Raw genomic sequence first — 8,633 nt, forward strand, 5'->3', positions numbered from 1 at the left:
GCAAGTGTTCAGCAAATTTTCGCGCCTGCTCTATGATCGCCAGGAGTCGGGATAAATTGAATAGATTAATAATTCAGGCGAAAAAGAATCTGGGAGAAGGTGATTCTTGCGTGAGTGTGGCCTCGGTAGCTTTATAAATAAAAAACTACGTTTTTTTAATGCGACTGCGTACCGATGAAATGCGACAGCGTTAACAGTATAAATAGCACACATGTTGTTCCTGCAAAAAAAAAGTGTTGGAAGTGGCGCCCCTGTGTGTGTGCCTCTCTCTGCGTGTCGTCGTCTTCGCGCCTTCTATATCCGATCATGCAATACCAACACGCCCACTTGTCTACCCTAACATCTCCTATAACATATCAAAAGAAAAGAAGCTGCGGCTAAAGGGAGAGTTACAGAAATTGATTGATGCTGGCGTCATACGCCCTTCTACGTCTCTTTTTGCCTCACCAATAACCATCGCACCTAAAGAGGACGGACCGTCTCGTCCTTGCACCGACCACAGACAAATAATCAAGCAAACCGACCGCTTCCCTTTTCCGATGCCACATATTGACGAAATCATTAACGAAACCGGGGGCTGCAATGTGCTTTCTCGTCTCGACCTTTGCAAGGGCTTCTGGCAAGTGCCTCTGCAAAGAGAAACAAAGAAGTTCTCCACGCTCATTACACCGCTTGACATGTACGAATACAACCGACTTCCGTTTGGCTGGCAAAATTCTCCAGCCTGGTTTAGGAACATGATGAACAGTGTTTTCAAGCCAAAAATGTGACTATCAGAAGAGAATTGTGTTCTGTCATTTTTAGTAGCTTAGTACCAATACCGTCAGGACCTGGACTGAAAAACGATTTTAAACGCTCGGAAGCTTTAACAATTCGCAATGCCCATAGACTGTCGCGCCGCCAAGCGGAATTCAGGAGCGTCCTCTCGAGGAGGGTTAGTAGACGACAAAACGGCAGCACTACGCAGTCGCTCCCTCGTTCGGCTGTGCTAACCTCAGTATTAACGCGTTGGGAAGGAAGGAACACTACGACTGGGCATGTTCCCTGCATCAGTGAACAAACCGGGCCCTCCGTGACACGAGAAATCTGATTCGTTCTTGCGAGGAGCAAAGTTTTCGTGAAAATACGTGGCGACTCGCGCTTTCAATGCTAGCCCACAGCGTACGCATACTATCAGCTTCGCGAGGCTTTCTATAGCCACGTAGGTTAGTTAAATGTTATCGTCTGACATATTCAGTTGAAGCTCACCCTGTTTTACTTTTATATAGCATTGGTCAGTGTTTTTTGTAGTGCATGAATCCCAATTATCCCATAACACTGTACGCGGGAGGTCGCGACGGCTCGCGATGTGCTCTTGTAAAACTGAGCGATCTCAAGTTGTCGATACATTAAAATATGCCTCTATCCTTTGTCAGCAAAGCGTGTTACAAATCGTGCGAGCGACGTTTCAATCATTCGAGGACGCGTCTGATCCACGCCTTCCGTGGAGCGAACGCTTTCCACGCCGTCCTTCGCCAGTGTGTTGGTTTCATAGCCAGCGCTGCGCCGCTTGTTTTTGTACGTTTATTGATAGGTGGCAGCACACTGCAAGCGATTTGCTCGTTGACCGATCTGAGAGCGAAATGTTCTCCGCGCCAAGTCGTTCGGCGGAGGAAATTCTTCATATTGCTTCCAGCAGTGATGTTGAACGAAACCATCTTGACGACGAGGATTTTTCACTGGACGTAGAAGACTGTGAAGGCACCGAGAGTGACAGCGACAGTGAACGATCAGCTGCTAACTCACGAGGAGGGAGTTGCACTTCACGTCCCCTCGTGCGTTATTGTTCTTCCACGCTCGTAAGTCACTTTCATTGTATTTAATGGATAATATCCTTGGGCGAGATCAAAATAAAAGCATAGTTCCTCTTGTGCATTGCATGTATCAGTTATTGTGGATATTATGGAGCGCCGCATGCCGCCAACACGCTCGAGCTAGACCAGAGAAGCGAAATGGTTAGAGCGTTGGAACGTGCAGTCACAGCCACAATCCACGCCATTCGGCTAACTTCTTCGACGTTGCGAAAAGAATACGTGTGCATTATTTTCGCTATTCGTGTTTCGATCGTGCTGATCGAGCCTGCAACATGCGAGTGAAGTGAATTGCACACGGCTAGAGTCTCAGCATGGCTGTGACACAAGCGCTACTGAATGGGAAGTTAAATGCTTGTGTTCCGTTGAAGACGTAACTCCGCGTTCCCGACTGCACAAGTAATGACGACGGCGTATTATGCTTGCAAACCATCACCACGTTAAACGTGCGGTCCCGTGCAGCAGCGATGGCGCTACTCGCTGGCGGCCTACTACTGCGGCAAATCCGTAAGGCAGGCTCGGTACAACGTATCTATAAACGTTCGGTACGTACTACCTCGAAGTGCCGTTCTGCTCATACGTCAATTTTAGTTCATGCAGTTTTATGTAGCACGCACAGGATTTCGCAAAGCATCGTTATGCACGGTAACGGAGCTGAAATATAACCTTTCACACCACAGCAAATAATTAAATGGCGAGTACTTAGCACTTTCCATGGTATGGGAAAGTAGTTTAGTCTCATATCTAATTCAGCACAGCTCATGACTTCATCCGGTGAAAGTGGCACGGGCCGTACGTCCGCACGTACTATCTGTTCCTATGCTAACAAACGGGTTGACCCTCCTCCTGGCGCCATCTTGAAAAGAACGGCGCTCCACCTATAGTTCGTGGGCATTGCGAATACTGCCAGAGGTTCATGCTTGCAGTGCGCTGCCGGTGGACACGGACCAGAGACAGCTGTCTGCAGAGACAGCTATCTTTTCTCAGCGCTGAGGACCCTTTCCGCATCCGAAGCTCGGAAGAGCTGACGGCGTTTCTAGCTAGGACTAAGCCAGTGCAGTGCGTTTCAGTGGACGTTAAGGACATGTTCTTCAAAATTCCAAGGCATGATCTGCTCAAGTGTGTGAAGAACGTTGTCCAGGACTTTGGCGAGGCCAGATTTGTGGAAAAAAGTGAAACGCGCCTGCGTGACTTCATTGACCTTTTGAACTTGTATTTGACTTCACTGTACATCGAATTTGAAGGGTCTTTATACTCCCAGAAAGAAGGCGTTTCCATAGGGTCCTGCATAGCACCTATGCTGTCAGATCTGTACATGGCCGAAGGAAACAGATCTCTGGAACCACTTCTTCGCGAACGAGGCGTTGTTGCCGTCTTTAGGTATGTAGACGATTACCTTCTTCGCGCCCCTAGGGAGGAGGAACATAATCCTTTAATGAACGTTTTACCCTTGTTCCAAAGCCACTTTGAAAGCCTCGAGTTTACGTTGGAATCTCCTACAGGTGGTGTCATACAGTTCCTCGATATAAAAATAATTCTTAACAAGCATCACACGTGTTGGGCATATAATCCTAGGGGAGAGAAAGAACTAGTCAGGTTCGATGCTGGGCAGTCGAAACTGGTAAAAAGAGGAGTGGCATTGCTTTGTGTGCAGCAGGCTATCAAGAAGTCGCGCTTCCACACGGTGCCGGCCAGCCTTGAAGCACAGACTTCCAGGTTAAAAAAGGCGTTTTACCCGGATAAGGTTATCTGCTCGGTTGCTGAAAAGGCCCTTGCAATCTTCACTACAGGGAAGATAGAGCAACCCTCGAGGTCGAGTGGCAGATTGGAAAGACCGGCTGTCATTCGGTACATCCACAATCTCTCCCACAGGATAAAGAAAGTCATGTCAACGTACGAGTTGTTTTTGCAGCGCCAAACAAGCTAAAAGGGCTTTGTAAAAGGGTCAACAGCGGTGAACGCGGAAGGAAGGAAACGAGCTATAGCGTTAGGCACAGAAACAAATTTGTGGAATGCACAGAAGGCGTTGTTTACGGCATTCCCCTCTCCTGCAATAGTAACTACATAGGCCAAACGGGGAGGTGCATTAATGAGCGACTAAAAGAGCATAATTACGCTGTATCGCTGTTGACACACCCTGGTCATTTGGCTTCCCACTGCGCAGAATGTAAATGCAAGCCGATGTTCCCTGACACAAAAGTTTTGGCACGATCTTTCGACCAGACAGAGAGGGAAATCACCGAAGCATTTTACATGCACATCAGCGAAGGGTGCGTTAGCACACCCTCGATCGCTTTGTCTCAAACAGAAATTAACTTTTTGAAAGAAACCGTATTACCGCACGCGTAATCTCTTGACACGTTTCGGTGACAATGTTTAAAGCCATGATATGTATATTTTTCTTGTTTTTTGTGTTATACCGCCTCATCACTGAATCCTCTCCCCCCCCCCCCCCTCGTCATTTAGTGTGCCTTCTTTCTTGTACGTACATAACGCTGTACGTTATCGAAATAAAGTAGTTGTGAGTTTGCGCATCATCTTGTGTTGTTTTTCCTTGTTTCTTGGTCCGTGTCCACCGGCAGCGCACTACAAGCATGAATAAGTACCGACTAGCCCCTGTTGCCGCCCTATTTGCCAGAGGTTACATCAATATATTCCACAACCGTAGAAATATCGGAGAACTGGTGTGACATGTCGAGGGTTTTTAGGGGCGAAGCACCTTGGGGTCTCGGCGTGGCATCGTCTGCTGTTGACAGTCTATTTATTTCGCAAGAGAGGGCGCCACAGCCTCAGCGCTCCTTGTGTAGCGAGAGAGAGCGAACGGCGCGCGTTGACTATGAAAACGCTCTTTCTGCGATGAACGTTAAACTACCAGTTCGCAAGGAACGAGAACGGACCCTCGCCCGCGAGAGACAACGCCGAGGCAGGCAGCGTGTATTAGCAGTTTCTTCATTGAAAAAACCCACTGCTCGCGCTGCACAACCGTTCGCCGGCCAGCCCATATATATAGGATCTTGACCTGCAATGTAGTGCCGGTGGAAGATTTCTCCTGTGCGTAGTTGAACAATAAATATTCGCACCGTGCACGTTAAATAAAATCGGACTGCGCGTCTCTGTCTCTAATCTTTCTTCTGTTTGTCATTGCCCATTAGCAGTGATTTCACTGTGGGAAACACCGGCGCACACTGCATGCTGTGCCCCTCCACAGGCTTCGCATCAGTGGAGCTAAAACGCCCTTCCCTACATGCTTCGCACCTTCTGAATTCTTTCTTCATTAAACACACTGCTCAAAATTCATTACACCGAGCAGCAACCTCTATGACATCAGTTTTAACACCAGACTTAGTTTCAAACAAACGTAATTCTTTAGGAGATGCAAGAGAAATGACATTTTAAAATTTCTTCGGCCTTGTCTCTAAGAATAGCTAAATTGCCTGGTTGAAAAACATATATTTGGCAGCCTAAATCTATAGTGCACATTCTTTGAAAACGATAAGTATTGTGCTCAAGCGCTTCTCTTTATTCAAACATCGCTTAATCTCTCGGGTATACCATGGCCTGTCTTCTGTATCATAAATCCATCTTTATGGAATGTGTATCTCTCTTAGCCTTAAGAGTTCGTCACGAAAACGGATCCAGTTATTATACAAAGATGAAGTTTCAGATGTTTCCGAGATTGACAAATACAATCCAAAGACCTCGTCGGCATACGCATTGGAATAATGATCAATATATTTTCTTTGTCGCACTTTCTTCACAGTTTGCGCATTAAAGGTGCGCTGTATAACACGAATGCCACTGATATTGCCACGCGCGTTTATTTTGTTATTTTTAGGTAAATATATGCCATTTGTATGCCATATGTGACAATATGCTCTAACATATCTATGGTTACACGTTCGGGACGTGTTGCCAGAAACATGCCAAACATTGCATCTACACGCGTAGGTGTTTCAATCATTTAAGATAAATGAAAATATTCTAAAAGATAAATGAAACCTGCACATTCGCATGTCTGTCGTGTGCCAAGTGAGGACAAAGCAGACCACTCTGTGCCTGGAAAGGTAATATCCCCGGCTAAAATGAGAGCGAGGTTATTTTATGTGGATTGGATGGAGCCTAACACTCTCTGCAGTTCGGAAAAATTTTCCATAAAATCGGGCGGCCTATAGCATGCTCAATAATCAGAGTTACAGCTGTCAAATAGCATACAACCGAAACAATTCCAAGACTATTATCAGTATTTATAACTTAAGCCTTAATATGCTTTTTATTAGGGGTGTGCAAATATTCGAGTTTCCAATTCGAATCGAATAATACCTACTCGAATAATTCGATTCCATTTTCGAATAGCTAGTATTCGAAATTTCGAATAATTCGACAGGACAAATATCTAAAACGTGACAAAGGCGAATGGTGCAACTTGGTTAGGGTGGTGTGCCTATAACTAATGCTAACGTCGTTACAGTAGGCCTTTCGTTAAAACTTTCGCTGGTATCCTGGCTCAAAAGCGAGCGCATGTTTATAATAAAGGAGATTATGCAATTTCCACACGTCAAAAAAACATGAGAAAACTGTCAAGCCATTCAGAAATTCACTTCCGAAACGAAGACACGGACTTCTTGCGTAGTTCGGTCGCGTATGCCGCAAGCGCCGTAAAACACTTTTACACAAATCTAAATCTTCCTTCACACGCTGTCTGCACAACCGTCACCACGCGCTTATATTGGTTGCACCTGGGTCAGGAATCAACATCACCGATCTGCTCACAGCACAGTGAAGGCTTGCGGATAGGGCGAGTACCTCCTCGCACATTCGTCTGGCCGGCGTCGACGGGCAGACGCGTCCTAGGTAGCCGAGTTGATTTCTGGATCTTTCCAGACATTGCGCGGGAGTTAGCTGTCTCGGCGGCTACCAGGCCAAGCGAGTTGCTCGAGCAAGTGGGGCCCTGAAAAAGGGGCTCTAGCCACGGGAACCTCAGTTTGCTGTTCTTATAAAATGTTTGTTTCTCCTCAGCTCCGGAGAGGGTGAGGGGGCGTGCTCTCGGCAGCTTTTGGTAATTGTTTTTTTTTTCGATGCGCACGTTCTGTCGAGGCAGTCCGTTGGCGCCGTGATAACGCGCTGTCGTTTGAAGGCGGTAGCTTGTGTGCGGTTAAGCGCTCATTTGTGACTGCAGCTGTCAGCAGCACGCTTTTAGTCATCAAGCGTTTATGTGCCGCGTTCTGCAACATGGATTGCCGTGGCGAAAAAAGAAGTTTCATTTGGAATTTTTTCGACAAGGCAACTCCGTGCTCTGCTATTTGCAAGAAGTGCGGTTCGACTCTGAGGACACCGTCAAGCACTACAAGCCCGCTCGTGAATCATCTGAGGAGCAAGCATCACATGCAGTATTTGGAACTCCAGAAGTTGACTAAGGAAAAACCGAAGCCTAAGGAGAAAAGCCAGCAAACATTGCTGGATCTGACTAAAGCGAAAGGTGTGCTGTCCGAAAGCGCGAAAAAGGAAACGACGATTTTCATTGCGCGCATGATCGCTCGACACCTCCAGCCGTACGAGTTCGTGGAGAATAAAGGATTTCAGGACTTGATCCGCCACCTCCAGCCCCAGTACAAGATCCCGCACAGAACTACGTTTTCAAGAACAGTAATTCCTGAGCTGTACCGACGCACAGTCGACTCACTTAAGACACAAATCGCGTCGGACATAGCAAAAGGATTAGAGTGGCTCGCATTCACAACCGACATGTGGACATCCAGGGCAAATCGAGGATACTTCTCCTTGACCTGCCACTATACGACCCAAGATTTCGCAGTCAAGGCCTTCACCCTGGCGTGTTGTCACCTGCAAGAAAGCCACACAGCTGTGAATATCCAAGCCTGCTTGACCGAAATCGTCAAGGAGTGGTCTCTTGACCTCAGCACTGTGCCTGTGTATGTGGTGACAGACAATGGTCGGAATATCCGTGCAGCCGTGCGTCAGATGGAATGAATCCCACTTCAGTGCCTGGGACATACGTTGCAACTGGCAATAAAGGACGCAAAAGAAGAAACGCCGGTGGTTTCATCACTGTGCAAGAAGGCACGAGCGTTAGTGGGGCACTATAAACACAGCGCTCAGGCAACTCGCCGGCTCAAGGACTGCCAGAAGCGCATGGAGCTGCCAAGTATAGGTCTCATTCAAGATGTGGACACGCGTTGGAATAGTGAACACGCAATGCTGAGCCGCTTGGTGCAGCTAAGAGACGCTGTCTCACTCGAAATAGCGACATCAGAAACAAGTGTGAGCTGCCTGTCCCCAAGTGAGTGGAATGTTGCTGCAAGCTTAGTGCAGATCCTGCAGCCTATTGCAGATGCGACTACAGATCTTAGCGGCCAGAAGTATGGAACTATATCATCTATTGTGCCATTTCTTTACGGGACAGAACAGGTGCTTAAAAGGCACGGTAACATTGAAAACGAAGCAGCTTTGTTTGCTAAGAACTTGCTGAAGAGCTGAAGAGGTAAAATTTCACTATTCGCACACCCCTACTTTTTATGGCTAATACGCGACACCACTTCCCTTTCTTCCCACGTAGCATTTACGAAAACTAGAGAAAATTTTCGAAATTTGTAATTCGCAGTTAACTTCGGGAGTTAACCATGTTTCCGTTCCGATTATAACCTCTGCGCTACAGGCGTGAATGAAGAAAGCCAGGTCATCTTGTTTGCTATCAACGCTAGGAAAGTTGCCGGAAATTCTAGAAACCTTGGGTGCCCTAATCTCTTTCTGCGCGTTGCGACTGCA

This window comes from Rhipicephalus sanguineus, chromosome 6, assembly GCF_013339695.2.
Source record: "Rhipicephalus sanguineus isolate Rsan-2018 chromosome 6, BIME_Rsan_1.4, whole genome shotgun sequence".
Lineage (NCBI taxonomy): Eukaryota > Metazoa > Arthropoda > Arachnida > Ixodida > Ixodidae > Rhipicephalus > Rhipicephalus sanguineus.